Genomic DNA, 6,991 nt, shown 5'->3' on the forward strand with positions numbered 1-6,991 from the left:
GTTTATCTCATATGGCCATATGTTCATGTTGTTTCCTAGTGATCCGTGCCTCTTTTGAGGATGATCAGTAAGGATATTTTGTTAATCTTGTAGTGCTCTATCCATCCATCTCTTTGTTTGCAATTATGGAGCACCCTAGCTTGAGTCAATCGAGCTCTACTTTTGCTACTTCGTGAATCTGGGCAGATTGTCTACTTGTTAGCGATTTTGCCGAGGATGTTGTAGTTGATCCGTGCATGCTATGCTATTATTCTTGCCATGTCTAGCTTGAATTTTGTGTATTCTTGATGGGTGTATGCTTAGATGGTCATCACTTGCTCTGTGGTGAGTGCATCGAGCTCGTAAACATGCCTACTTGATATCTGTTTTCAGCATGCTCCAGTTTTCACCAAGTCTGAGAACTGATTATGTTTTTACCATGTTCACATGCTTGCAATTGTATTTTCTGATCCCTTTTGGCTCAAGGTCACTAAGGGACTTTTGTTAAGCTCTTTGAGTAGCTCCATGCCATGCTTTACTTTGCCATGTTCAGGTCCTATAGCATATAGTTTTAATGCTCCGAAGAGTGCTACCTGATCTGAAATTCCAGACAAGTGTTAATTTCACTAAGTATGAGATCTGTTTGCCATATGCATTTTTGCCATGCTTGTTTGAACCTGTTAATGGATGAATTGGCCGTAGCTCAGTGCTAGACTTTTGTTAAGCATCATGAATGCATCCCTGCCATGTATTTTGATGCCATGTTTGGGTGCTGTAGCATGTTCATCTTGTTGCATTTAGATGGCTACTTGCTGTAAATCGCAGAACGTGGTCATATTTGAATTGCTTCCCATTTCCAAACCGTAACTCCGATTCCGCCGTTCTTTATATCATTTTCAAGCGATTTCATCTCATCTTTTCAGTGGAATACTTGGATGTCCAAGTTGAGGCCAGGTTCATGCATCCCTGGTCAAATCTTGCATATGCATCCCGCCTCGCATCCCGCATAGCATACCATCATTGGATCATATTGTTTGAGCTTTGCATGTGGTTGATTGTGTTCTGTTTGCTTGTTTGTCTTGTTTGGGTAGATCCGGGAGACGAGTTCTCTAATGAGGAGCCCGTTGAGTTTGTTTTCGAGGATCTAGTCAACTCTGACAACTTTGCAGGCAAGATGATCATACCCTCGAAATCACTACTATCTTTGCTATGCTAGATTGCTCGCTCTTTTGCTATGCCAATGCTATGATGCCTACCACTTGCTTTCAAGCCTCCCAAATTTCCATGTCAAACCTCTAACCCACCATGTCCTAGCAAATCGTTGATTGGCTATGTTACCGCTTTGCTCAGCCCCTCTTATAGCATTGCTAGTTGCAGGTGAAGATTGGAGACCGTTCCTTGTTGGAACATTATTTACTTGTTGGGATATCATTATATTGCCTTGTTATCTTAATGCATCTATATACTTGGTAAAGGGTGGAAGGCTCGGCCTCTCGCCTAGTGTTTTATTCCACTCTTGCCGCCCTAGTTTCCGTCATATCGGTGTTATGTTCCCGGATTTTGCATTCCTTACGCGGTTGGGTTATTATGGGAACCCCTTGATAGTTCGCCTTGATTAAAGCTTTTCCAGCAATGCCCAACCTTGGTTTTACCATTTGCCACCTAGCATTTTTTCCTTGGGTTTCTGGAGCCCGAGGGTCATCTTATTAAACCCCCCCCCCTAGGCCAGTGCTCCTCTGAGTGTTGGTCCAACCTAGAGCCCCTTGCAGCGCCACCTCGGGGAAACTCGAGGGCTGGTTTTAGTTGTACGGATTGCTTATCCATTGTGCCCTGAGAACGAGATATGTGCAGCTCCTATCGGGATTTGTCGGCACATTCGGGCGGTGTTGCTGGTTTTGTTTTAACCTGTCGAAGTGTCTTGAAGAACCGAGGTACCGAGTCTGATCTGAACGTCTCGGGAGGAGGTCTATTCCTTCGTTGACCGTGAGAGCTTGTCATGGGCTAAGTTGGGACTCCCCTGCAGGGATTTGAACTTTCAAAATCCATGCCTGCGGTTATGGGCAGATGGGAATTTGTTAATGTCTGGTTGTAGATAACTTGAACCTTAACTTAATTAAAATGAATCAACCATGTGAGTCACCGTGATGGCCTCTTTTCGACAGAGTCCGGGAAGTGGACACGGTGTTGCAGTAATGCTTGCCGTAGGTTTGCCCTCTTTAGTTATGCGTTCGCGCTTTGCCTTCTCTTCTCGCTCTCTTTTGCGAACAGGATAGCCACCATATATGCTAGTCGCTTGCCGCAGCTCCACATATATTTACCTTACCTTACCTTTAAGCTTAAATAGTCTTGATCGTGAGGGTGCAAGATTGCTGAGTCCCCGTGGCTCACAGATTACTATTAAACCAGATGCAGGGCCTGATGATTCCGCTCCAGGTGACCCGCTCGAGCTCAAGTGGGAGTTCGACGAGGACTCTCAACGATACTATGTTTCCTTTCCTGATGATCAGTAGTGGTGACCAGTTGGGGGTGATCGGGACCGTGTCGCATGTTGGGTTATCTTTTATTTTGGCGCTGTAGTCGGGCCATGAGTGTTTGAATGAGGTAATGTTATTTATGTACTTGATTGATGTGGCGAGTGTAAGCCAACTATGTTATCTCCCCTTTTATTATCTATATTACATGGGATGTTGTGAAGATTGCCTAACTTGCAACATATGCCTTCAATGCGATTATGCCTTTAAGTCGTGCCTCGACACGTGGGAGATATAGTCGCATCGAGGGTGTTACAAGTTGGTAATCAGAGCCTTCCCCGACCTTAGGAGCCCCATTGCTTGATCGTTTTTAGCGGCCGAGTTGTGTCTAGAAAAATGTTTTGAGTCATTTAGGAATTATATATCGGAGAGTTTAGGAATTCTTTTTACTTCCCAGTCTCCTCATCGCTCTGGTAAGGCATCCTGACATAGAGTTTTGACTCTTCTCTTCTCAAATTTCACAAAAAAAAAATTTAGGATCACGCGGGTATCTTGGAATCGTTCTGATGGTTTTATGACGAGAACATTGTCTTGGTGCCTCCTGTCAGGGGTTTTGTGGAAGTGTCCCGGGGAGTTGAGCTCCGAGGTGTTGTCGTGATAATTTTATCGTTGCAGTTCTGGAATACCTGAGTTTAGTACGCCGACATCGAAAATCTCTTTTATGCAGTTCGTTGGTGAGATAACCTCGACGCCACCCAGTACTGAGGCGGGAGTTCGGGAGTATCGCCATAACTTGTATAACGGATGCTTTTCGAAGGTTGACGTAGATGGTTTCTGAAGTTTTTCTCGGTTATGTGTTAAAGGATGGATACAGCTGGATGTAGGATTTGCTAGATTTGGGTGAGATATTATGCTTCCCCTGTATCCCCAACACCTGATTGCATAACCGGAAAGGTTCGGGAGTTTCATAGGTGGGAATTCTTGTAGCTCTAGTTCTTCTTCCACGGATATTTGGTTTGAGATTGGGATTTCTTACCGAGTATTCGTTCTTGATCCGTACCTTGTTGATTTATTTCTCTACCTAAATTCTAAGTGGCTTCTCAATTTATGGATATGTGACCATTTCAAGAGGAATGCATTCATTCTTATGTTTAGATGTGAAGACTTTATGTTGCAATTTTCATTCCGTTGGATTCAGCTTCTTTTATCTGTCTATGTGCTAACAGTGGTCAACCTCTTCAGGATGGCTCCCGCTAAGAGCACCAATCAGAATCAGAATCAAGATCCGCCACCACCTCCACCTCCTCCGGAGGCATGGCAAGCTGTGATGGCTGCAACCAATGCAAACACACAGTTGATCATGCAAATTCTCCAAGAGCGCAATCAAGGCAACCAAGGGAACCAAGGCAACAATCAGAATAACTTTGCTACACTCAACCAGCTCCTTGCTAACGGGCCAAAGACTTTCAGCAATTGTGTTGAGGCAACCGATGCTGACGATTGGCTCGTGGATCTATGCAAGCATTTCGAGTGCAGTAATGTCAGGCCTGAGGACTTCGTCAAGTTCGCTTCCTTCCAACTCAAAGATCAAGCTGTAGAATGGTTCCAGCAGTACAAGGATTCCAGAGGTGGACGTGTGATCACTTGGGATGAATTCCGTCAGGATTTCAGAGCTCATCATATTCCTCAAAGCGTGGTTGAAAGCAAGCATGAGGAATTCCGCAACCTGAAGCAAGGCTCTTTGTCTGTCTATGACTACGACAAGTTGATTTAGAAGCTCGCCCGCTTTGCCAAGCAGGACGTACATGATGAGAAGAGCATGATATACCAGTTCAGGGGTGGTCTCAGAGAAGAAATTCAGCTAGCTCTTGTTCTCTTTGATCCCTTGAGGTACGATGAGTTCTACAACATGGCATTGAAGCAAGAGGCCGCTCAACTGAGGTGTGATGCTTCCAAGGAGCGAGTCAGAGATGCTACTCCTTCTTCCTCTACTCAAGTGGCCAAGCAGCAGAAGTATTGGCTTCCTCCTCCTCCGTTCCGTCAGCCGTATCAGCAAAAGAGCGAAGGTGGCAGTGGATCTTCCCACCCACCCAACCCTGGCTTTCAGAATAAGACTTCGTCTCAACCTCCAAGATCGAGTGCTCCGTATCACCGTCCGCTTTCAGAGGTCACGTGTAACAAGTGTCAACAGAAGGGTCACTATGCCAACAAGTGTCTCAATCAGAGGCGTCTCCCTCCTCCTCCTCCTGTGAGATTGGCAAGTACAGCTGTGGTCAAGCATAACCCAAGTACGCCAAGGTCAATATGGTGAATGCAGCTCAGGCAGAGGATTCATCAGATGTCATCATGGGTAACCTTCTTGTTAACGATATTCCTGCAAGAGTTCTTTTTAACACTGGTGCATCGCATTGTTTCATGTCGAGACCTTTTGCATCTAAGCATGATTTTGTTACTCAAGTGTTGTCGAAACCGTTGGCTATTGTCTCTCCGGCCCGTCAAATGACATCTCGAGTATGCGTTCCGGATGTTACAATCACTATGGGTGACTATAAGTTCTTGTCCTCTCCAAATGTTCTTGGTGACTCGGATATTGATCTTATTCTCGGAATGGATTGGCTTTCTAAGCACAAGGCGTATCTTGATTGTGCAGCAAGGCAGATTCAATTGACTCATTCGTCTGAGGATGTAATTGTCTTTGCCGCTCGTGATAATACAATCCGTCTGTTTTCCCTCAATGAGAAGGGTGAACTAGATGCTAACTCGCAAATTCCAGTCGTTTGCGAATATCAAGACGTCTTTCCAAAAGAGCTTCCAAGAATGCCTCCGCACTGGCCGGTTGAATTCGTCATTGATCTTGAGCCTGGCACGGAACCAGTGTGCAAGCGTCCTTACAAGCTCGGACCTGAAGAGCTGAAGGAGCTGAAGAAGCAACTCGATATTCAAGAAAGAATGGGTCTCATTCGGCCTAGTTCTTCTCCGTGGGGTTGTGGTGTTCTTTTTGTGAAGAAGAAGGATGGAACGGACCGGCTTTGTGTTGATTACCGTCCATTGAACAAGAAGACCATCAAGAACAAATACCCACTTCCCAACATCAACGAGCTGTTCGAACAACTCAAAGGTGCCCAAGTATTCTCCAAGCTTGATCTCCGTATGGGTTATCATCATATTCTAATCCATGAGCAAGATATTCCCAAGACGGCTTTCAGGACAAGCTATGGTTCATATGAATACACTGTCATGTCTTTTAGCCTCGTCAACGCTACTCCGACGTTCTCTCGCATGATGAACTTCATCTTCAACGCCTACACCAATGACTTTGTTTTGGTCTATCTTGATGACATTCTGGTTTTCTCGAAGAACAAGGAAGATCATGCCAAGCACTTGCGTTTGGTACTCGATAAGTTGAGGGAACACAGGTTCTACGCCAAGTTCTCCAAGTGCAAATTTTGGCTCGATGAGGTTCTTTATCTTGGTCATATCATCTCTGCCAAGGGCATTGCCGTCAATCCTGAGAAGGTGTCTGCAATTGTGAATTGGGAACCTCCTCAGAACGTGAAGCAACTCCGTAGCTTCCTCGGTCTCGCAAGCTACTGTCGAAGATTCGTTGAAAACTTTTCTAAGATCGCGAATCCTCTCTCAAATCTTCTCCAGAAGCACGTCAGGTACGTTTGGTCTCCGGAGTGTGACATTGCTTTCAACACTTTGAAAGAGAAATTGATCACTGCTCCAGTTCTGACTCCGCCTGATGAATCCAAGCCGTACGAGGTCTTTTGTGATGCATCTCTCCAAGGTCTTGGCGCAGTGTTGATGCAAGAGAAGAAAGTTGTTGCTTGTACCTCTCGCCAGTTGAAGCCCAATGAGAAGAACTACCCCACTCACGATCTCGAGTTGGCGGCAGTTATGCATGCTCTTTTGACTTGGAGACATCTCTTATTGGGAAGAAAAGTGGACATTTTCACTGACCACAAGAGTCTCAAGTACATCTTCACTCAGCCTAATCTCAACCTCAGGCAAACTCGATGGGTCGAAATAATTCAAGAGTATAATCTGAGTATCGAGTATACTCCAGGCAAGGCCAATGTGATTGCTGACGCATTGAGCAGAAAGGCTTACTGCAACAGTCTGATTCTCAAGCCTTATCAACCCGAGCTTTGGGAAGCTTTCCGCAAACTTAATCTGCAAGTTGTTCCTCAAGGTTTCCTCGCCAACCTTCAAGTCTCTCCTACCTTGGAAGACCAGATTCGCCAAGCTCAGCTTCTTGATGCTATGGTGAAAAAGGTGAAGATTGGGATTGCCAAGTGTCAACCCAAGTACAAGTGCTACCGCCTTGATGACAAGGATACTCTCTTCTTCGAGGATCGTATTGTTGTGCCCAAAGGTGACCTCCGTAAAGTGATCATGAATGAGGCTCACAATTCTCTCCTCACCATCCACCCTGGGAGCATGAAGATGTATCAGGACCTTAAGCAGGCTTATTGGTGGACTCGAATGAAGCGCGAGATTGCTCAATTCGTGAATGAGTGTGATGTCTGTAGAAGAGT

The sequence above is a fragment of the Triticum dicoccoides genome, chromosome 7A, assembly GCF_002162155.2.
Source record: "Triticum dicoccoides isolate Atlit2015 ecotype Zavitan chromosome 7A, WEW_v2.0, whole genome shotgun sequence".
NCBI lineage: Eukaryota > Viridiplantae > Streptophyta > Magnoliopsida > Poales > Poaceae > Triticum > Triticum dicoccoides.